Below are 23,711 nucleotides of genomic sequence, written 5' to 3'. Positions count from 1 at the left end.
GGCTGCCAGTGGCACTGTTCAGAAATGAGCCAGCACTGTCAGAACAGGTCTGAGGTTGCTGTGCCATGTCCAGAGCCTCCCAAGCACAGCTGCTGACACCAGGTCATGTACAGCAGGACAACTATGTGGGTCTCCTGAGAATCCCTGCAGGATATATTTCCCAACCTACAGTATGGGTGTGGTCAGGAAAGAGGAAACACCTACCACAGAGAGTTAAAAAGAGCTGAGAAATTAGATAAATGATGCAAAGCTAGAAAAGCTGTGCAAAGTTATTACTGCATAAGAACGTAGCTATGTAGATCATCAATGGGTATATTTGGTCTGAATATTAGAGGCTTTCAGAGGGCTGAGGTGTTGAAAAATCTCCCTGCAGGGCCTTCCAGAAACCTAACTTTAACATCAGTACTGAGGATTTATGAACACAGCTACTTCATTATCACAGTAAAGGAATGAGCTCTGGCCCAAGAGTTTTCTGTAGGCCCTGAGTCACATGTTTTCAGTGGCAATATTATGGTCAGAAACCAAATGGATGGGAATCCAGCTATAAGTAAGGTCTAGAAACCATGTGATGATGTTTTCCTAAATATATTACATTTTGGCCATTAAATTGTGAAAGAAGAATAAAGTTAGTGGACAAAACATGAAAAATGACTAGCTGGTTCAATGAAAGACAGATTTACCTCTCCTCAAGACAAAGCAGAGGTCAATTGGACCTATAACAGGAAGACATTAAGGAAGACATTATTAACATTTGCGTGCTTTGAATCCGAACAAAAGAAAAAAAAATAGTACGACTGTTACAACACCCAAGGATTTTACACCATTGTAACACTACTAATAACATTGTTTAAGACAGCTAAGCTTAAATATTAAAACAATAGCCATAGCAAAGAGAGGTACAGGTTTTTGTTGTGCAACTAGTACAGTTGCACAAGCAGGGAGAAGAAAAGCATGTACAAGCAGTAAAATATGCCAGAGCAGAGCAAAGGATGTGGAACAGGCAGAAAGGGTGTCTGCTAAAACAAAAATTCTGCAGAATAAGCTATGTCAGCTTGAGTTCTAATCTCAAAAAATAGGTTGTAAAAACTAGATGAGATAATCTCATTTCTTTTAGGGAATTGGACAGAGCAATGAGAAAAGAAAGATGGGGAGAAAGGAAGAGAGTTTACCCTTCAACTCTCTTCCCCTGGGAAAAACCTTGACTGACTGATCTTTTTCAAGCCTCAGGACAGGCCTCAGTGCCAACTAAAACCACGTCAGTTCCAGGACATTGCACACTCATAGCTGGTTCAAGTTAAGATTGTTAAGGTCCCAGTATTTTGCATATGCAGTGGTAATGATTCTTGATGTGTAAGAAGTAGCCATTGACAACACAATGTTCATTGTTAACAAGTATTAATCCAGAACAGGGTAATCCTAAAATTTTAAACTAGTCTGATTTGCTGGTCTTCTAAATATTCCCATCATAGTAAAATCCAGTTCCCTAACTGATGCATAGAGATTTTCTTATACCTAGTTGTGACACAGTTAAAAAGCTTTTTTGCTTTAAACATTTGTGTAGGAATTTATATCAAAAAATTTTACAAATCATCTAATCTAATAAGTAGCTTCAGTTTTATAATCAGGGAAAATTGAATTGCCCAAGTTAAAAGTGCATAAATCATAGATTCATTTTCTGGTGGCCTTTCTTCCCTGTCTTATCTTCCCATTGATATTTTTTTCTGAAGATTTCTGAAACACTAAAATCCATGTTGTTGAAAGATAGACAGTTCTAGCTGTTTTATAAAGTAATTATTTCCTTTGGAAATATAAAAACAATTCACCAAAGCTATTCTAAACCTGCTTTTATGAATCTGATTCTCTGTTCATATACTTTGCCAATTCTTTTAAATTCTGGGAGCTACATAAGCTGTATTTCTGACCCTACAAGCTTAAAAATCCATTTTAGTGTGACATATCTAATATTTTCCATCTAAGAGAAGTCATTAACCAAAGCTAGTGTGTCAGATTGATATTTCAGGATGCATTTTGCTCTGAAGAACTGTTTCTCAATAAAAATGACAAGGAAAGTAGTTGCAGAGAATTTATCAAGAACAATGCAGGTAAATGATTCCTGAAATATTTTGTGTGTTATATATTAGAAAACAAATTATGTAAGTTAAAAAGAGAATATACAGATTTGGCTTCCAGACTTTTGCTAAAATTTGAATTTATTAAATTTACTGGAAAACAAGAAAATGTACAATAGTATTCTCAGTTATCACTCTTGTCCCTCTTAATTCTCATATGCCAGGAAATCAATGAGGTCACACTCAAACCAAGCTGCATGTGGTGCAATATTTCTATACTAAATTATGAGACAGCCATGACGGTAATAGTAATTTATTTTAATTTTATAGCATCATGAAAATGCTGTGATCAGGATCAGAACTTATTGTACCAGGTTACACACACATTAAAGAATTATTATTTCTTCTCTACAGAAGGCATAATAAGAGATCAATTAATAAATATTCAGATTTTTTATTTACTTTGAACTGTGCTTTAGGCAGGTAGTAAGGGATGACGAGAATCCAGCAGCATAACAGGGAGTGAATAGAAGGATAAATTTTGGAGGACTAGAAAGAGAAAGGCTGTTATCATCAGGAATCTCTGGCAAGTGTAGGAGAAAAACTTTGGGAGTTGTGAGACAAAAAGAAGCAGAAAGACTGAAGAAAGAGCAAGAACAAAGAAGCTAGAAAATTAGTTATTCAGTAAATTTTATTCTCATTGTCAAATGTGTAGCTTTAGGATTTATGTAGTGCATAGTCATTCTGAGGACAGGATGATTAATTTTCTCATGGGTTTCTCTATGATACCCAAATAGCAATATCAGAGTGCTTCACAAAAATTATTTAATCTTCATAGCACTCTAGTGATATGAAGAGATGGTGTAATTCCCTATTTTATAGGTACTAGAAGGAGACAAAGAGGTCAAGTGCACTCATGGATTTTTAGAGTCCACGTTGAGGGCATAGAGTATGATTTTCCAGCATGTATTACAGAGCATTTTAAAGGTTCAAAGCACTTTTGTGTGAGATCCATGAAAGTTGAACACTTCTGCAGACCAGACCTCATGATCTCAGGTCAAGCCCAGAATATGATGAATGCACAGTTACTAACTACTTGCAAGAGGATGCTTAAATTCATGCAGAAATTCTTTATCAGATAAGGATAATTTTCAGAGTGATATGCAGCTTAAAAATGGAGCTATCTCTTTTTCTTTTCCCTTTTCTTGACTGATCCTTCATCCCAATATCATCTTCCACAGCAAATAAATACTAGAAAAGCCTTCCTCTTTTAAAATCTGATCCATCATGCATGATGAGTAAATTTTGCATCCAGTGCAAAGTATTTTAAACACAAATCTGCATATACTTCCATGATTCCAAATAAACATTTTTGCATGTTATCTTCAGTTAAAATGTCCGTCTCTTTGTCTAAGCTGGAAGAAAACAGGTCCAAATATTTCAAAAATCCCTGCAGAATAAAAGCTTACAGATTCCTTCCGACCCAAACCATGCTTTACTGAACAGGCCCCATGTGTCAGAGAATCAATACTCACAACCAGCATTTGTATTTTGCACATTTTGCTCCTTATTTTGCCAAGAATCTGCACACACACACACATATATATATAGCTTCTTTGATTTATGATATTACCACCATATTAAAAATGTCTTACTACTCAAGTGTTGTTTTCCAGTCTCTGCTCTCTGGCTGTCATTACTAGTGTGTTGTACCTCTTTGCTGTCAGTTTAATTCACTGGAATACCTGTTAAGCTCCCAGTTTTTTGAAGGGCCATTAATTCAAGAAAAACTGACATAATTATAAGTAATTTATTAACTTGTGTATCCCCCTGTGCCTTCTAGTAACTGTTTGTACTGGGTAAAAGTCACTAGCACATAGTTATGACAGGTAGTACTAGAAAAATATAGAGGGACTAAAAAAATTAGAGGTTTTCTGTTGCTTTGTTCCCAGGTCTGGGAGATTAATTAATGACATGTTAAAGATCTGTTTTTAAAACTCTAGAAAGAAATTTGGAATCCCAGGGGGAGTTTTACAATGTGTGTAAATGTGGCGCAGATTTCCACTGTTGAATAGCTTTTAAAAATAACTCAATTCTCAGTACTTGATCTACTGTATATAAAATATGACTCTATGCACTATTTAATAATTATGCACTATTTAATAATGGACTGCCCCACTTTATTCATCTACCACAATAATAATCTGAAATATTGCTGTGTGGGAAACTATAAGCAATTGATGATTTTCTGAAAGAAATTACCTGAGAAGTTTCTTTTTACAGTTTAAATATTAGGAGCACTTGGAAAGTGAAAATTTGGAGATCTCTGTATAGTATCTTTCAAGTGACCATGACTTTCTGGATGTACTATTTCATTTATTGGACATATCTATTTAATTTTATTTATTTGACAGTAATCCTGTTAAAAATATTGCGATGATTTTTGTTTTTACAGAAATTGAGAAAATGTCCACAAACAAGTTCTGGGTTCTTTAAAATATTACTTTAAATAATGGATTTACCCAGTCAACCACTTCACTAAAAGAACATAGGTATGAGTACATGCATGGGTATGAGTAAAGCATTGATATTTCCTTCCTCCAAGCAAGGTGGGATGAAAAGCTCTTGCCTGTATGTCAGCAAATTCAACATTTTTGTTGGAACATGCAATTTCAGAGCCCATACTTTTATCAGGGGCTTTTGCTTGTCTATCATGCCAAGCTGTGAAAGCTTCTACTTTATTGAATACTCCACAACATCAAGTTGCTATCATGCCTTTTACCATTTGACACTAGGGAAGGGCTTGAAGGTTGCTTCAAGTCCATGTAGTGCTGTGCTTTTGTGCTTGTGCCATCAATGCTGTAGGAAATGATGTCTGCTGCCAAAGCCTATAATATCATACATCACTGAGTGCACAAAGAGAGGCTTTTATTCAATGCAGTAGCATTGTTGGGTACAGCAATTCCGTGGGACAAAATGTCCACCTATGAGAGGAACTTGCTAGTATAGGGTTGAATACATTGAGCTCCTGAAACTACTGAAAACAGTTTACGGAATTATTATGTGAAGTAACATATATATAAACCTCAGACTGGTCTTCAGCACAGGAAAAAGTCTGCAAGACTGTGATTGTAACTGAAAAAAATTCCTGGGGATAACGTGCATTTGTCAGTATGTTTGAAATAAGATTGCAGGAAAACTTCAGACATTGTCTGATGGAAAGAACTGGTTTTCAGACAAATCAGTTTTTTTACTGGCTTTGACATTTCCTACACTTCACCTTGGGCTCCATTCATTTGGGAAACAAAAAAAAAAAAAAAAAAAAAAAGAAAATCAAAAGGAGGAAAAAAAATGTTGAGTTATTTAGGTCCATTAATTTACAGTAATATTTAGGAATGGGCAATATTCCTAATGTTTATTGATACAATTCATAGCCATCTTCCTTTATTTACAGGGTTAAGTTAGAATGAACTCATGTTCTTCATATTAGTCCTTACAGGCATGACATTTTTATACCACCACATAAGCACTTCCCCCCCACCCCCCAAAGGTATTGCATCCATATGTTTCTCTCAAAAGCTTTCCATTTTCTAAAACTATTGCTGAAAATGGTGATTCTAATGAAATACATTAAAAAACACTGAAGTCAGCTGAAATATTTTAAGTGAATCTTCTTTCAAAGATAAGAAAGCCAAATAAGAAAAACAAATATTTTGACCTTCTGTTTGACTTCAACCAGCCCAGTGAAACATAAAATAGCAGTTAATAACAACTGACATGATCTCTTACAAAACAGATTCAGGCTGTTTACTCATTCCTTTTCCCTTCTTTGCCTTTGGCTAAATGGAAAAAGTGAAGATTTATAGAAAAGAAAGTGTGTAAAATGACTTTAAAATGGTTTAAGTTCTCGATATTTCAGCCTTTAATTTTCTAGTTTACAGACAAAAAGTTTTATTTTGTTTTAATTGCTGTTTATGCTTTTGTGGACTGTATTCTGATACAAGGCACACTCTTGCCTTCTCTCACATTACGTTAATAAATATTTGCAGGACAAACACTATCCTCAATTATAGATGTGCCTAACTGACAACTTAATTTGAAAACTAGGAGGTCACACAAATTGCAGTCAGTGAATATTTTTGCACTGTTGAATCTTTGTCACAGTATTAACATAGACAAAAGAAACAATCTGGTTTCAAGGATGACAGGTGAACATGAAGCCTTAACTGTGCAAAAAGTAGATGGATTTCTCAGCTTGCTGATGAAACCAGAAAAAAAACTTGAAAAAACATAAATTGCATTAATCTAAAAAGAAATTATTCTCAAAAGAAAAAAAAATCTTCCTTGTTTTGATTGTTATATGCCTTTTTAAACAAAAAATTAGAATTTTAGGGCATAGAATTCTCACATAAAAATGCTGACAGTTCTGAGTAATAAATGAAAAACTTGAGTTGCATGGAAAGGATACAGCATCAAATTATAACATCTTAAAAGCTTTTTCAGCCTTTCCTTGTTAAACCTCTGGCTAAACTTGTATTAAATTCAGAGATAGACTTTGGTATTACTATACCTTTTGAAGATTTTTTTTAAATAGAAATAAAATAAATAAAATAATCCAAAGAATCTCCAAATTTTCTCCGCTATCCATTCGTCAGATATCCAACTCTACCATTAAACAAAGATCTGGACCCATACTGAAGCAACAGCAAGAGGCTGAACTCAAAAAAAAAGGAAGGAAAACAATCAATGCAGTCCCAATGAATCAAATTGCACTAGCGGAGATTGGATGCATTATTTGGAGATAAGAATGAAAATAATACCAAAGTTAAAAGTGTCCTAAATATTTTTACCCCAAAAAAGAGAAGGGCAATGGTCTGACACTTTTGATGTTTACAATGTTTAGGGCAAGGCCCTGAAAGTTTTTTAGTTCTGGATTCTGGGTCTCTGTCCTGCTTTGTAGTAGTTAACAGTAAGTTCAAGTTGAAAGTCTGTCCTCCCTTCCACTGCCACAGACATACCTAAACTGTACCAAATCACAAAAAAACACAGACTAAATGTGCTTGTGGTTTGCTCTGTATGATCATTACAGAGTGTTTCTGGAGCCTGTGGGCTCCTCATTAGGTTCAAGGAGAATGTGTGATGCATATACAACACTGCCTGCAATTTCCCATCCTAAGAAACTTGTATGTCTCTTAGAAGAAGAAATGTCTTCCACTTTTCATCTGTTGTTAATTCAGCGTGCTTCTCTGCATAGATATTTAAATTCAATCCATATTACATGGAAATTCCTAGAAGGAAAGCATCTGATTGATTTCAGGCCATTTTTATTATACAGTGCTGACAAATATGATAACAACACTTCCTAAGCCAAATTTTACTAGTATATACTGAAATCAGCTGAAGTCAGCTGAAATATTTTAAGTGAGTCTTCTCTCAGAGATAAGAAAGTCAACATGTTCATGGAACATGAATCAAACTCTCTTTGCACGGCAGGTGGCTGGAATAGTCAATATTCCAAAATTTCTGATTCAGCAACAAAGATAGGTTGAATGCAATAACAATTGAGAAGACAATCTGGAAATACCTTTAAATGAGGAAGGGATAGAATTAACTTAGTTTTCCCAAATAAGAAGATAAGAACTAAGTGGTTATGTATTTTCAGAATTTTTAAGTGTTGGCTCTGATTCAATTAATTTTAGATTCAGCTTGTCTCTGGGATACATTTGCACCAGAAGCTCTCTCCTTTGATAATAATCAGACTGTTCTGGTTTTCCTTTTTGAATGCAACAGGAAGCCTAGAATTTTTACATGATTCCTAATTTGAATGCAATTTATAAAACATATACTTCAACTTTGACATTGGAATGAGCAAACTAACTAACTGGTTTTAAGGACTACATTCTGATTTAAAATTTACCATTGAATGGACCATTTCCTTAAGCAATATTATTGCAAAATGGCATTAGATTTATTCCTAAGAAAATTTAGGTCATTCCATTTGAGCAACTTAAGTGATGCCTCAGATGGAAAAAATATTAATATGGCAAAAAAACTAATGAAAAAATAAAATAAAGTATATAAAAACCAGGCTACACATACTTTTGACATGTACAATCCTGAATCTTGCATGTCATCAAAATTCCTGTAACATCAACTTTTCTTTCTTTATGCAATGTGCTTCTACTCTTCTTTTTATGTATGCAGCCTATTTAACATAAAACTCTCATTATTATGGAGTTTATTTAATGATATTTTTAGAATCCCTTAGTCATAGGTATAGGTGCTGTCCCATAACAATATATAAGGAATAGACAGACCATCATCAGAATTTGTTGAACACTCTGCCACCTACACAGAATCTCTCTGCCCCCTAACACACTGTTTTCACCTGGTTGCTCTGAGCCAGTCAATCATTCCTCCCATCTACTACAGCATTGGTGGAAAGTATTGTGAAATATTTTATTAAGATAGGAAGTAAAGCTGCATTTTCACATTCACTCTGCCCAGTGTATGGTGGTCTAATGGTGACAGACAAAAATAATTTGCTTTCTGTATCTCATTTGCTGTTCAAGTAAAAAATCTAAAATATAACAATTTTGACAGTCCTGTAAGATCATGGAATATATTTTCACTCATATTCCTTCTGGTAATAAATTGCCCATTTGACAGGTCTCCATCCCATCTATGACACATACAGTGGTTAGACTATTAAAACACTAGTTTTATTCAGGTCACACAAGGCTGAGTTGTGTCAGTGTCTGCATACTGCATTACTAATGCCAGCAATAACACAAGTAGTGCTAGAAAAGCAGAGAAATCCATTCCAGAAGTAGCACTCCTTTATTATGTATTTATTTATCCAATAGGGATTTTGCCTAAAAGCACCCCAAAACAACCCAGCACCCCCCTCTCTTGGGTACAAGTGGATTCAAACAAGCTAGGATAAAACATTTAAAAAAGTATCTTCCAATCTATAAGCCTTGATCACAAGTCTGAACCTTTGCAAAATTATTGAAATGTTGTAATTTAAAATTTTTGTATTTCTGTGACATTTTAGCTTTTGTTTTTTCCATTTATGCAAAACTACTGGTACAAGGAGTTCCCTTTGGAGCACTAAGCATAATGAATTCTGGCAGGAGCATGAAGATCCACAGAGATCCAGCTCTTTCTCTGTCATACAGGTGCTTCAGTAAAGAGTTCTTTTCCATATTTGTGACAGCACTCAAATGGCAGAACTGATGGAAATACAGATTGTGCTCCTAGGAAAGATGAGGATATCTAATGAATATTTTAAAAATGTACTTTCTAAATAAATGTATATTGTCTAATTGCTACATATTTGTAAAATCCTGTATTTTTCAAGCATCATAATATCCTTACAACCTTTCATAATAAAAGAAGCAGGATCTTACAAAATGTTAAGAAATATCTGAAAATGCACCAAGGTTAACTTGCTTAAAGTTCTGCACTAGAGCTGCAGTTGTTATGAGCAGAATAAAAACCTGAATATGACATAATAGGAGAGCATAACCTCATTCCCTCTTTCTGCACATATTTACATATTTTTCAGTTGATCCTTTTTTTTTTTAAAATCCAGGTACAAGATTAATCTATATTAGTTTGCTGTCTCATGGGAATATTACGGGCTTCCATACAAAATAGTGCATGCCCCTTCTATGAGATATATGAAGTATTTTAGATAGTTTGATTAGGTTAGGTTGCTATGAAAAGCTGAGGCAGCTTAAAGTCTAGATTTCAAAGACAGGATGACAAATAGGATTACTATGAAGGAGATGATGAAAAGAGGCACAAAAAAAAAAAAAAATGCAGAAGTCTATAGCATCCTGGCCTGCATCACAAATATTGTGGCCAGCAGGACAAGGGCCAGCACTGATGAGGCCACACCTTGAGTGCTGTGTCCAGTTCTGGGGCTCTCAATTCAAGAAAGACATTGAGGTGCTGGGATGAGCCCAAAGAAGAGCAACAGAGCTGGTGAAGGGTCTGGAGCACAAATGTGATGAGGAGCAGCTGAGGGAGCTGGAACTATTTAATCTGGAGGAATGGCAGTTCAGGGAGACCTCATTGCTCTCTTCAAATGCCTAAAAGGAGGCTGTAGTCAGGTGGAGGGTATTCCAGGGAACCAGTGTCAAAAAAGGCTTCAAGCTCTGCTAGGAGAGGTTTAGATTCATTATTAGGAAAAATGTCTCCACCAGAAGAATTTTTATGCAGTGGGAAGTGTTTGAGTCAATGCCCCTAGAGTTATTTAAAAGGTGGGTAGTTGTAGCACTTAGGGACATGGTTTCATTGTAGATTTGTCAGTGCTGGGTCAATGGTTGAACTTGATGATTTTGAAAGTCTTCTCCATGTGAACAGTTTTATAATTCTAAATTTGGGTCAAGAGTCTTACTCTTATCATCTCCAAAATCCTTTCTCTCTGCATTCTTATTTAGAAGTGTTCAACACTGTATTAATTACTGTCTCTTAAGTCCACAGTCTGTGCCTTTTGGCTGTAGTTGCTTAAGTTTCATAGTCATTGTTGGCATTATTAAAAATTCTAATTTCAAATATGAATAGGAAAATTACCATATATTCTTCCAGGTTTGTGACTTCTTATTGTTTGGGATACTGGAATTTCTGGGTTCTGATTTTAGCACAATCTGCCTGCTGAACGGCTGGAAAATGGGAATGAGGATTCCTCTGGAAATCAGCAATCCTTTTGAGCCTACAAAAGACAGTGCCTTTGCCCCACCCAAATTAAAACTTCATTTTCCCACTCAGCAATGCTCCAGGACACAAGCTGCCAGGACTACCTCATGCCTCTCTACAAGGCTGGTGCAAACAGTTCTTTTGCAGAAGGCGTCCTGTAGCTGAAGACCTGTGCCTCCAGGTGAGGGAGCTACAGGAGGAAGTGAATAGGCTTTGGAGTATTTAGGGGAATGAGCAAGACTGGCTGTTTTCAGAGATGCTACAGTCTCAAGACCCTCAGGAGTTTCAAACATGAGCTGCAGCTGAGAAGCAGGTGGACCCAGAGCCCTGCAAGGTAAGTAGGCATGGTCAGTTGAAGATGAAAGCTGAAAGTAATTCACTGTATGTACCAGAAGCAAAGGTGATCCTAATGAGCCCCTTCCAAGTCAGTATATCCTATGATTCTCTGATTCTATGGACTTGATTTTATTTTCAAAGACTGTTTTCCCCTTTGTTTTCTTTTTTAAATATCATTTACTCATTTTGCAAAAATCTTAGTCCAGAGCTCTAATTTAAAATCTCTAGCTCTACCTTTAACTCCTCATCAAAATTAGTCACCACTTTCTTCTTCATTTTGCAAATAGTAACTACTTTTTTTCTTCTAAATTGCATATTTTCTAAAAATATTTAATGCTATGAAGATTAACTTTCCCCATATAACAAAATGAATATTTTATAAAAGTATGATCACCCTTAAAAAAACCTACTGACTGGCATTTTGCTGGTATTGAAATGCTTAAAGTTTCTCTCTTTCTCTTAAACTTAATAAGCAACCAGTGACATAGAGTGTAGCTTCTGAAGCTAAATTTCTAAGTAATCTTAAAAGGAAGGAGGAAAATTGCTCCTGACAAACTGAAATCACATTATAAAGCCTCCCATATTTTGAAGAGCCATGACTTGTCCCAGGCATGAAGCTTATTTCAGTGTTTAACTAAACTTGTTTATAAAGAAAACATCTCCCCCAGTATCGGTTTTCTGAAAGCATGCCCCTTAACCCCTGCTTTTTTGTTTCTATTCATTGTTGGCATGGAGACGAAGAGGCACTCCACTAGATTGATCAATGCATGGTAACATCAACACAACATTTTCAGTCAGGTTCCCAGGAGCCTTCCTCCTGAATCTGTCATTTTGATTCAGATAACTAAATCAGGCTAAGCACTGCAATGATAACGGATGACTTGCCTCATTAGCTGTCTCCTGCTGCTTTACTCCGTCAGAAAATACCACAGTTACTGTCTGTAGTTCCTGTTAGAGAGAACTTGTTTCCCTTAAAATATTTTGGTATATATATATATATATATATATACTTTTCTTATTTCTATGCATTCTTTTGTATATACTCAAGTATATAGAAAGACAAATGCAAGCAGTGTTTAATGGATATTTCATTAAAAAGAAGTAGAGTTGAAAAATTCTTTATCAAGGTCCAAAATTTAATAATATAAAAATATACATTTCATAGCATCCTGATAATACAGTTATAGTATATTCACTGTCTCAAACTCTGATTCCTTTAAAATGGATCCTCTTTTGCTAAAGCACTTTGCTTATCTGAACATTCAACGAATCAATTACCCTAATTGCACTAACATACAATAATTAAAATCTTAAGAATCGGTCCTAGATGGGTAGTTTGAATTTTAAATATGCTGTTGAATAAATAAACTGCATAGAATAAAACCTGCAAATGATAGAACAGATTTTCAGTTGTAGCTATTAAAAAGACCACAGACATATCCCAGTATGAATACAAGGTAAAAAAAATGAAACCAAGTGTATATTTAGCCAAGTTACCAATGCACACAAAAATATAGTAGCTGCATTTGTTTGTTTTTAATTGTGCTTATGGGCAGGTGTTTAAATACAGAAAAAAAAATTGTACTATCACTACTTTACTTTTAATTTATTTGTGCCATATACTGTAATATGAATTACTGAAATGATAATATGCTAAAATAATAGTCTCTGTCATATCTCTGGTTGAAAATAGACAACTTCCTTTGAATTTCAAAGGAAGATATTTATTCTATTAGCTGAGGAGTCTTGCATTGAAATACCATACTCTGAGTGCCAGCTAAGCATCTTGGCTAACACCGTACTGTGAGTGCCAGCTAAGCATCTCAGCTGCCTTGCGCTGGCAAGTTGGTTATACAAGAAATGAGAAAATCTTGGCATTAGCCATTTGACTCTCTTCTTTTCCATGTTCAGTCATGGGATACTTGCAGATTCTTGTCATGGTGCCTGGGTTAGATTCACTGGTCAGACTGAGAGGGTTACACTGCAATATTTGGAGGACTCTGTCCTTGCCTGCCAGAGCACCCTCAGAATTCTCACTCACCTGTGTAACTATGAGCCAGAAATGGATTTCTCTGCATTTCTCTTCCATCGCTGTATAGCTCTTGATATCACCTGCCAGCATGACATATATGTACTAAAAATCCAGTGGGATTCATAAAGTGCCTAATCTCTGGCTAGCTCATTCAAAAACTCACTAAAGCTTTTATGGAGTATACTTAACATTTAGGGTGGAAAAAAAAGGAAACTCTCAGTATTTGGTGTAACTCAATAATTTCTTTTTCACTAAGCATTTTTTTCCTTTTGCCATGTCTCTAGAGTTATAATTATTCCTTGAATTATTTTGGAGAATATAATAAAGTGGTTCAGGCTGGTATAAATTCATATGTCTGTCCTGGTTTTGACTAAGGACAGGGTTAATTTTTTCAGTAGCCATGTGGAGGTGGAGCCTTAATTCATTCAAAATCGTAATGTTATTTGATACCATCTAACATCATTGCCAGTAATGGGGGAAACACACTCACTCTTGCTTCTGAGAAGAAAGGACACTCTTTTCCAGGGGTGGGAAAAAGCATGGCCAGGTGGAGGGTCCATCCACCATTGTTGTTTCATGGTCCTAAGCTTGGTGAGCATTTTGTATGAAAATCACCCTCTCTTTGCACATTTTTTGTCATTAGTATTGTTGCTGTAACTTTTCATTTCTTATCTCATTACTGTTTCCAGTAAATTATTCTTATCTCAACTCATGATCTTTGCCTTTGGTGCCTTCAACTCTCCTCACCATCCACCCCAAGGCAGAAGAGGGAAGGGAAAGGGAAGGGTGCCACTGTGATTTGGGCGGGAACACTAACCTCTCATAAACCACAACAGTGGCAGAAGAAATAAAATGTTTTACTCCTAAGTTTAAATCTCCTTCTAGCTTTCAATCATTAAATGCCTGCAGTTAAAATCAATGCAGAAAGAAACCATGAGCCAAAGACCACTTTTTATATTTGCTAGGGACTTAAAGTAGAAAGAAACACATTTTCTGCGATTTTTTACTGGATAGGAATTAATTAATTATGTAATGCATATGATTCACAATTTAGAATATTTGAATGTTTAAAAACTACCTCACAGAGTAGTCTGATAAGTTATTTTAGGGTATAGAAATGAAAAATACTTGATTATAAATATTCTGGACTTTTAGATACCTGTGAGTGCTATGCCATTTCCCTTTTACATTACTCTGATATAGAGAAGTAGAATGGAAATGAATCATCTTACCACTGTTTCATTTTAGGATACAGAAAGCATGGGGTAAAACTGTGTAAAGATCTATATGTAGATTTTTATTCATTATATATTAGATTATGTATATCAGTCATTATTGAATCATATACTATAAAACATTACTATGGCAGTTTTTAGGGGAAAAAAATCATAAAGCTGAGTTTTTGAGACATCAAAGCTATTAATCATTCTCAGCAAACTTTGAGAAGAGTTTCATGGTTTTTATCTTTAGCATGTTTAAAGTTTTCTCATTTCATTTTTTTTCAACATTCCATCTGACTGCATGCTTGACAATTTAATCACTTTCTTCTGTGATCACCTCAATACTAGGAGCATACCTTGGGAGATAGAAAAAAATTGTCTTGAAAAAACATAACTCCAGTGATTGGGGCTATATAAACACTGGCATGACCAATTATCTGTATGTCATTCAGGTGGAGACATGCAAATCAGATGGGGGGTGCAGTTGTTATATCAGTCTTCTGCATTTTAAAACCTGGTTTCATGTCTTCCTCTCCTGTTCCCCTGTTCACTGTTCAGAGCCTTTTGTTCTCTTGTTCTAGAGCAAAGTTATTAGAGACCTCAAATCATTCTCATTGCTCTCCTCTGGAAGCTCTTCAAGGGATCTTAGTTTCTCCAAAGGTGTGATGTTCTAATGTTTTCAATATACTTGCTGAGGTACTGCCAGTGCTGCAGAAAACAAAGAACTATGTCACATGTCACACGGGCTTAATTCCTGCCACAGATACTTTTATAAGATTGGCACATTTATTGACTCTCATGATCAGACTTGGTGTTCTCATTCTATGCTTAAACAGTCTTTATTTCTTTTATTCTCAGATGATTTGCAATTGTCCCCATTTTTCTGTTTTTATTTCTGTTCTTTTTTTTTTCTTTGTTTTTCCAGGACATTTGTCTTATTTACCATGAATACATGTATCTTATCAAATCCCTTCAATTTTCATGCTGACTTAATATAATGAAGTACCACTTGTGTTCTATCATATAGATTATTTATGAAACATTGCATAGGTCAAGACTAAGGCAAAATCTCTGCTCAATCACATTCAACGCACCTCCAAGTTTTGCTAATGATTCTAACTTCTCTCTCCACATTTTATCAACCACATTTGCATTCTCTATTAAAAAGCAGGCCATAGTAAGGCCAAGATACACAATATTTTTCTTTCTCCACATATCAACTGGTCCCTTTGTCACACTTAAGGAATTTTGATTGTTTAACATAACACTGCTTCAAACTGCTGTAGCAGAGGTAGATCAGAGCTGAAGGCTGTATGAATTTACTCCACCTATGTCAATAAGCTGTTTTGCAATGAGTTTGTGTCTGAATGTTTACATTGACATGTCCTTAGGTAGTTCCTTCTAGGATTTCTTGGTGTAATAAAACCCTAACTTCATAATTCTGCCATGATGTTTAATGGTCCATTTCTTCCCTTGTCTGGTGTTTGAAATCTGATGCTCCTTCCACTTTGAAAGAGAATTATTAGATGGGATACAGAATTTCCTAGACTGTGTGTGTGTATGAGAGAAGTTACCAGCTTCTCCACTGTTGACAGCGATATTTCCTTTTCCAATCAAGGTGTCCCTGTATTACTGTTCCAATCTGACCTACATTTTAACATGCTGAAACATCTTCCTGACTCCCTGTGAGTTTATCATGAGTGTAAGCATACAGCCTACATACCAGCTCCTAACACTGCCCAACCCCGAGTTTGGACCTCTTGAAACCAGGACTTTGATTTTTAAATTAATGAGGTTTGAAAGAGTAAATGATAAGCCTCCATACTTCTTTTTGAACTTGAATATTGTTCCAGCTTCCCTGGTAGGTAGGAAAGCCCAATATATACTCATTTTTTAAATGAAAGCTGAGGTGTTTCTCTAATCTCTTTATTTCAGCAGCCAGGGTTTTAAGATAAACTGTCTCCATCATGAAGCTAGGCATGTAACAGAACCAAGTTCATATATTCATAGTGAATATTTCTCTATGTGGTTAGAGCAGTTTCTAGCAAAAAAAAACCTACTTTCCATAAAAAAAAATAATCCCCAAGCTGTCATCCTCCCACCACTGGATTTACTAGCATAGAGTAGAGGATTTCTTGCACAATATTCTGAGCAATTCCTGGAACCAATATTTTGCAATTGCTTTAACCTCTCTACAAAGTGACTTCTTAATGCATATTTCCCCCACACATTCACATAAGATTAGTATTCTCTTTTCACTAAAGAAAGATTAAGATGATCACTGACTTAAAGTCTTTGATTCCTTCCTTTCAGCTGTAGTTCCTCCTACAGTAAATAATACTTAGTGACTTGAATAAAGTCCCATTATTCTTTGTCAAGATACCATAGTAAATTGAGCCACAGTCATTTTCTTGACTCAAAACACCTGTTACTTATATCTTGTGCAAACTGGGAAATGCCTATGGTTAGAAAGACTTATCTCTCAAATAGGAGGTGTTATAATAGTGGTGTCTCCTTCCAAATTTAATCAGAGTAAAAAAAGAATCTTGCTTACTCTTTAAAGCTTTTGCTGTGCAGGGTTTATGAAACCTCAGAGCTTTTTGTCTAACACATATTTAGGATAGAATAGACTAGAATAGACTACTAAACTAGACTAGACTAGAAAGGCGTGAAATGGAATGGAATAGAATAAGAATAGAATGGCATAGGCACTTCCATTCCCGTGCTGCTTTTAAATTCAACAGCTTGCAAGGTGTTTAATTGAAGGTGCTTTTCTTTAATGAAATCTCTGTCTCTATCAACATAGGCCTGCTAGTTTACATATATCTACTATTTCTAAAACTATGTAATATATTTAAGATATACTTAATATATCTTCCCATGTGATTATTTATTATCCATCTCAAAATATCAATAAGATTGTGTGTGCTTCAGAATAATCTACTGAATGCTGGCTTTACAGTACTGACTCTATTGTGTCTTCCCAAATAATTGACCCTAAACTCCAGAATTGTGCTGTCTGTTAAATGACTCATATTCCTGTAACTCGCATGCTATTTGATTCAAATATTTGTAGCATAGAAATGTATGTGTGTGCAGTATAAACAAGATGAAGTATTTTTGTTTCCAAATACAATAGAAATTCTATCTGGAATGCTTGAGACAGCTCTAAACTTGTAGTTCCAAGTGTTTGTAGTCTGAAATCAGGTTCCTATTCTAAATCCAATTCTGATTTTTTCTGCTATCCTAAAATTGCCAACCTTTTTTTTCTGTCCTCAAAGAAACTGTATTAGAAATTCTATGAAAATTCAGTTTATTGGGCTTGTTACCAAGGGCAGGGATAAATAGTCACTATTAAAATCACTTTTGTAACTAATTTTTTTTGCAACAAGGGCACCAATCTAACTGTAAAAACCTGGAGCTACTGAGAGAAAAATAAAATCTGTCACTAACATATCATGCTATTGAATTAAAGTTGCCTTTCAGTCTGGCTGGATTGGGAGATTTGCTGTTCTGGGTAAGGTCTGCAGGAGTCACAGTTTCCTCTACACATTTTGGAAGTGTTCTTTAGACTGCAATTACCAGAATTGAATACTGAAAATCATCAACAACTACAGAACAGTTTGCAACCTTTGCAAGACTCTGTAGACTGTGAGGAGGAATAGTTACATTCTTTCATTTCATTATTTTGTATACTTTAGATCATTGTAGGTTAAAAGAGAATAATTTGGAGAATTTAAGGAGAACTATGATAGATAGGTTTTCTGAAGGGCTCAAACAGTTCCTAAGAGATTTAAGCAAGCTTAATTCCAAATCCAGTTGAAGGGAAAAGGTATGGAAGTCACACAGGATAAAAATGAATACTGTAAATAATTGTGCCCTCCTTAGCACTTACTATTATAGTCTTTGTTTCAATCTTCAATTCCTTTACATATAGAAAGACTTGAGACACATGAAAGGAAAAATTATTTCAATGTTGTTATTCAGATAAGCTTCCAAAAAAAGTTGTACTTATTCCTTCCTTTATTCAAAACTGTTTTGCCCAAGTTTGACAATATATAAACCAGCAAAATACAGGTTGTGAATAAGTGAAAACAGTTATTACGAATATGCATGCCATATGTCTATATATCCTTGCAGCCTCCCCCTGAATGCTGGAATAATATTTCAAATTAAAGGGCACAAAAAAATTACACTTTACATTTTGTAGTGATGTTTATTAAATATACTGAGTACAGAAAGTAAACATTGAACACATGGGTGAAAATTCTTCCCAATGCTCTCAAGTCCAGTAGGACCATGTATGTATAATACATTATTTGTCTCAAACTGCTTTCACTAGCCAGGGAAGTTAAAGTCTACTTTTCTTTACCTGTGCCATATTAGGACTAGACTGAGATTGTGTATTCTTCCTCCTTTAATTATGTTTTTAAGATATCCATGTGGTCCTCCGCTTGCTGCATCATGTAGCAACTCTGCTACTTTATCACTTGTAAGTACAAAGCAGAACACAAGGCAAAACTCTGCCTACAAGTACCTAAGGTTTGACAGGGTTATGTTTGAAGCCTCTCATTTGTTTACAGGTAATTGAGATATTTTGTAAAACTTAAATATAAATAATTTCTTTCCTCCATCAGCATTTCTGCAAGAGTTCAGAGAAGGGAAAAAACCTGTGGAAATATCCATTAAGCAATTAAGAAATTCTTCCTGGGACTGAAGTAGGCCTAGAAAGCAAGCAACCACCATGATAAGTCAAGTTGGGAGAAACCCTTGCAGGTGTAATTGTGCACATTTGTAGACTCATAGTTCTAGGGACGAAGATCACCATATCTTTCATATTTTCCATATCTTTCATATTTTCTATTTTTTCTGTATTAATATTTTTGTTTGTCTGTTTTCAGGAGGGGAACATTGGTAATTGATGTAAAGAGATAAGATGATAAAGTGATGGTGGGGAACAGTGGATGTGTGTAGAGTTATAAATTCATTAAAACTGATAATTTTCTTCCCTAGAAACACCCTGCTAACAGAGCATTAATGGCAAATATGTTATGAGAAAAATTATTCAAAAGATATTTATTACTAAGCTGCTACTTAATAATCTATTCTATTCTAAACCTTCTATTCCTTACTTAGCTGCCTCAAGCACAAGGGGTCTAGGAGAACACAGAACATTTTGTATCACATAGCACTCACTTGAGCATGTTGTGTTGGAAAATAAAAAAAGGAGTGTGCCAAATTTGCTGTCTTTATGATCCCAACAAACTGTGTGAGCATTTTTTTTAAAGGGAGAACATTAAAGATTAATGAATTTCCTTTCGGAGATTTGCAGGTATTGTATTTGTCAGTAAAGCTAATCAATAAATCAAAAAGCAGGAGAGTACTAAAGAGAACAAAGTATTAGCATTTGCATTTCACCTCAAAATTATTTTGTAGTTTGTAAACCTATGCAAAGCAAATTGTGGTGGCAGTAAGACCTCTAAGGATTCATAGGATTGTACTAATTTTATACTACTTCATGTCAAAAGACTTCATTTTCCTGATATTTTGGGGCTACACACAAACACAAGAACATCAGAAATTCTAAGTGGCAGTTAACAAGAATCTAGATTAATTTATCATATTTTGAGCTTCCAAACATCAATTCTGATAATACAGATAGATAATAGGTGTATATATATATATATATATATACACATATATATATATATATATATATATATATATATATATGTATGGTATGGGACACATAAAGGTATATGTATGTGCGTATGTATGTGTCTACGCAATAAAAATTTTTGAATCCTTTTCTCAGTGAGGGTTGGCCTTAACTGGTCAGCAATGCTTGATTTAAGCCCTTGTCCCATGTGACATTTTATGAGCAAAAGGATTTTGTCAAAATAATCTAAGTTTGAAAACAGGATTTTATATTCTGCAATCAAATATACACAGTTTAGTAGTGGTTCTGAACTGTAGATATGAAAATGTATAACGGCTGAAATACTTTATTTGATAGTTGGTCATAATAAACTAAGATACTGATCATATATTATTCTGTGGGTTGATAATACTATTTTTCTTGTTTGGTATTGAAATATTAGTGCAACACTCAACCACAAAACAATAATATTTTTGGAACACATGAAAAAAAAGTCAGAAAGCTGACAGTATTTCTTTTGATAATCCAAATACTTCATAATTTGTCACATAGGGGCTAAAATGGATACAAGTCTGTAATTCTTTGTTGCTAGGTCTGTAATTAATGAAGTTTCTTCTTGCTCATATATGCTAATATATTTTCTTGCAGCTCCCAGAACTTTCTATCCACTTGGATCCATACAATATGTAATTCTTCTTGCTCTGTACCCTCAGTTATAGAATGGAGATTCATGTTTCAGTTTGTCTTTAACTTCTTTACCTGTTTGGCCTTCTTTCTTCCTGATAGGAATAAAATAAGTTTGTTATTTTTTCTGTGACCTTATGTGTATGATTTTTTTTCCCATTTTAAAGCTTAAAAAGCAATGTGATTACACTCTTTTTTCTGTGCAAGCACATATTTATTTATTGCTTGAGAAGGGCTTGTGTGTCCTGGATGATATTATCTCTAGCAGTAGCTGCTGCAACATCAGTTTTGTAGGACAGACATGGCTAGCCTGTCACTTGTCTTAGCCTGGCATCCCTTGAGGGTATTTTGGATCATATTGATGTTTATTTCAGGTGTTCATTCTGATCATCTTCAACAAGGTCATAAATAACTCAGTTACGCAACTGTTTTATTCCTGTTTCAATTGCATTCTCTTGCAGATAAAGTTGTTTTGTTTTGTTTTGTTTTGTTTTTTTGTTAAATGCTTTGGCCTTTCTTTTTTAATATTGTCCTTTTTGCTCTCCTGTATCATGCTGTATTTGTATACATTTTTGACAAAACAGAACTGTTTTCCATTCTCCTATATTTCTCCATAATTATACTCTAGTACTAAACAAATTTGAAATGTACAAATAATGGATGGAAACTAGCTACATAAACCCCCTGTGCTGAAAGATATTGTACTGTGAAGGACTTTATTATTACATGTAATTGGATTCTAACATTGAAAATAAATGTTAAACATTAAAAGGATATTATTTAAAACAATGAATAATTATGATTTCCATTTCTTTTTCTATGGACATTTGAGAACAGATAGTATTGCTCATGCATTTATCTTTTTTCTCTATTGCTCTCTGGGGCTTGTTCCATGAAAAAAAATGAATAGACAAATGAGTCAAGTATAAAACCACAGGATAATGCTCAAAGCTCTTTCAACAAACATGTAAGTGAAAATAAGGCAATCCATTGCTTTTACTTAGCAAATACCAGGGCTTTTGATAGCACATTTTAAGAAAAGCTCCATTGTGCTCTAAAAATACCATCAGTCTTTGGAGTACTGCTGCAAAATATCTTTGGTATGTATTGTCCCTGTTTAAGAAAAGAGAACATTTTAGCAGAAATGCCAATTATATTTAAAAGAAATTAATCTGACATCTCCCAGAAGTTTGCATGCTGCTGAATAGCAACATTTGTCCTCAGCAATTCAAAACAGGTTACAAAGCAAGGATGAAAGAAAATAATTATGAGATGAAAAATTAATTTGCATAGATGTCATATACTTTATGTGTTGCATTTGGTGAAAAGCAGGTATTGCAATAGACATTGAGAATCCTCTCCAGAATTTCAGTTTAGGTGCTCTGGATAATTCATTTCTCTGGAGTTTATTTTTGTCAAACTTTTTATGAGGCAGGAACTATTTTGTCATCAAGCTAGAGTTGAATTCCACACTTAATTTCTACTTAAACTCAAGCTAATGTTGCATGAATTGCTTCAATACTGCTATTGGCAGAATGAAAACTTTTTAAAAAAATGAAAAGCATCTCCATCCTCCTGAAGATATAAGAGTGATTTCAGATGCTGTTTACATAAAGCAACCTCCAAAAGAGAAGCTAAATACTTGTGAAAAATCTGCTAAGCTAAACAAATTTTAGACTTTTTGTTTTCCTTATCTCAGCTGTGAGCTGCATCCTTGATGTCTGATGAATATATGCAATGCATTCAGCCTGAATTTTTGAGAGTTGAAGTTACATTTTCCCAAGCCTCAGCATTCTGTTTAACGTAGCAGGAGCTATGCAAAGGACAAGATATCAAGATTCAAATCATACCTTGAGTGAAGGGAGCATAGTGACTTAACAAATAAATATCTCTATTGTAATTTTTCTCTTGTTCTTTCTTTGAATCTTTAAACTCTAGGTAATATCAGCTATTGAAAATAGCAAAAGCCTTACACTTTATCATCCTCTGATTACGGAAGGGTACGTAATCCATTGTGGTACCACATTAAATTTCATTAAATACAATTAAATACAATTAAATAAATTTTCATTAAATACCATCTTTCAAAATGGCTTTAAATCCCTAATTTGGTTATCTACTTCACTCATTCTATATACCAAAATGCATAAAAGCATAATTTTAAGTACTAATTTATAAATAACAGTCCAGAACCATTTTTAGTTGCATTCTAAATAAGCAAACAAAAGTGGTGACTAAAATTTCTCATAAACAAGGGCAAGAACTTAATTTAATATTACTAAAATTAATGTAGTTCATCCTAAATGCCACATTTGAACTTCTCTGCTATTAACTTTAAATTAGAATACAGTGTCCATAAGAGGATATTTCAAATACAGGCTTTGAATCTAGAATCAAAATATATATCTCATTGCCCTATTATAAACAAGAAAGCATTGAGAAATGGTACATGAAAAAAAATCTTTTTTTTTTTTTTTTTTTTTTTAGTAAAAAATAGTGGGTGTGCTGATTTTATGGTCGCTTTGTAAATCTTCTTTCTAAATTTTTTATTCATTTTCACACTTAATTTTCTTCAGCCTACTTGTAGTGTGATTTAGGAGGGTAATATTAACATTGTTATGCATTCCTCAACATGCAAAGACTATAATACATATTTGTGCATTTTTAATAGTTCATATGTTATACTAAGCAGATGTTGGGGAAAAAAAGAGCTACAATACTAAGTTTAAAGACATTGGAAATGGCAATTTTCAGATTTAAAAAAAATATTGTTCACATATTCCCTTGGGCTTCAAAATCGTTTAAGTTTTGAGGCACTTTTTAGGCTTGAAAGAGAATTGTCACCTTGAAGCAATGACAGTTGTCACTTGCAAATGAGTCCATGCAATGCATTTATTCTTCTCTCCATTAGTTAGTGTGTTGAATTTAGCTGGTTATTTTGGAATATATGAACATGAAGTCCCCCTGTGGGCATGCTTCACATATTTGTCCAGTGTCCTGTGGAT

The 23,711-nt window shown here is 34.5% G+C and overlaps 1 long non-coding RNA gene across 6 annotated transcripts in view; it reads left to right on the top strand.

Moving 5' to 3' along the window:
- The first annotated feature begins 4,266 nt into the window (after positions 1-4,266).
- Positions 4,267-23,711, top strand: part of LOC146767920 (uncharacterized) — a 124,688-nt gene continuing 105,243 nt past the window's right edge. For 2 of the 6 annotated variants that reach the window (XR_014953794.1, XR_014953792.1), the window contains exon 1: positions 4,269-11,109. This is a non-coding gene — a long non-coding RNA (uncharacterized LOC146767920). Of the gene's footprint in view, positions 11,110-23,711 lie in introns of all 6 variants that reach the window. The other 4 variants (XR_014953793.1, XR_014953790.1, XR_014953795.1 and 1 more) reach the window with 4 other exon arrangements.

Source organism: Lonchura striata, chromosome 3 (genome assembly GCF_050655825.1).
Source record: "Lonchura striata isolate lonStrDom1 chromosome 3, ASM5065582v1, whole genome shotgun sequence".
In the NCBI taxonomy this organism is placed as follows: domain Eukaryota; kingdom Metazoa; phylum Chordata; class Aves; order Passeriformes; family Estrildidae; genus Lonchura; species Lonchura striata.
Note: the sequence above shows the minus strand (reverse complement) of the source record. Positions and strands in the feature narration are given on the sequence as shown.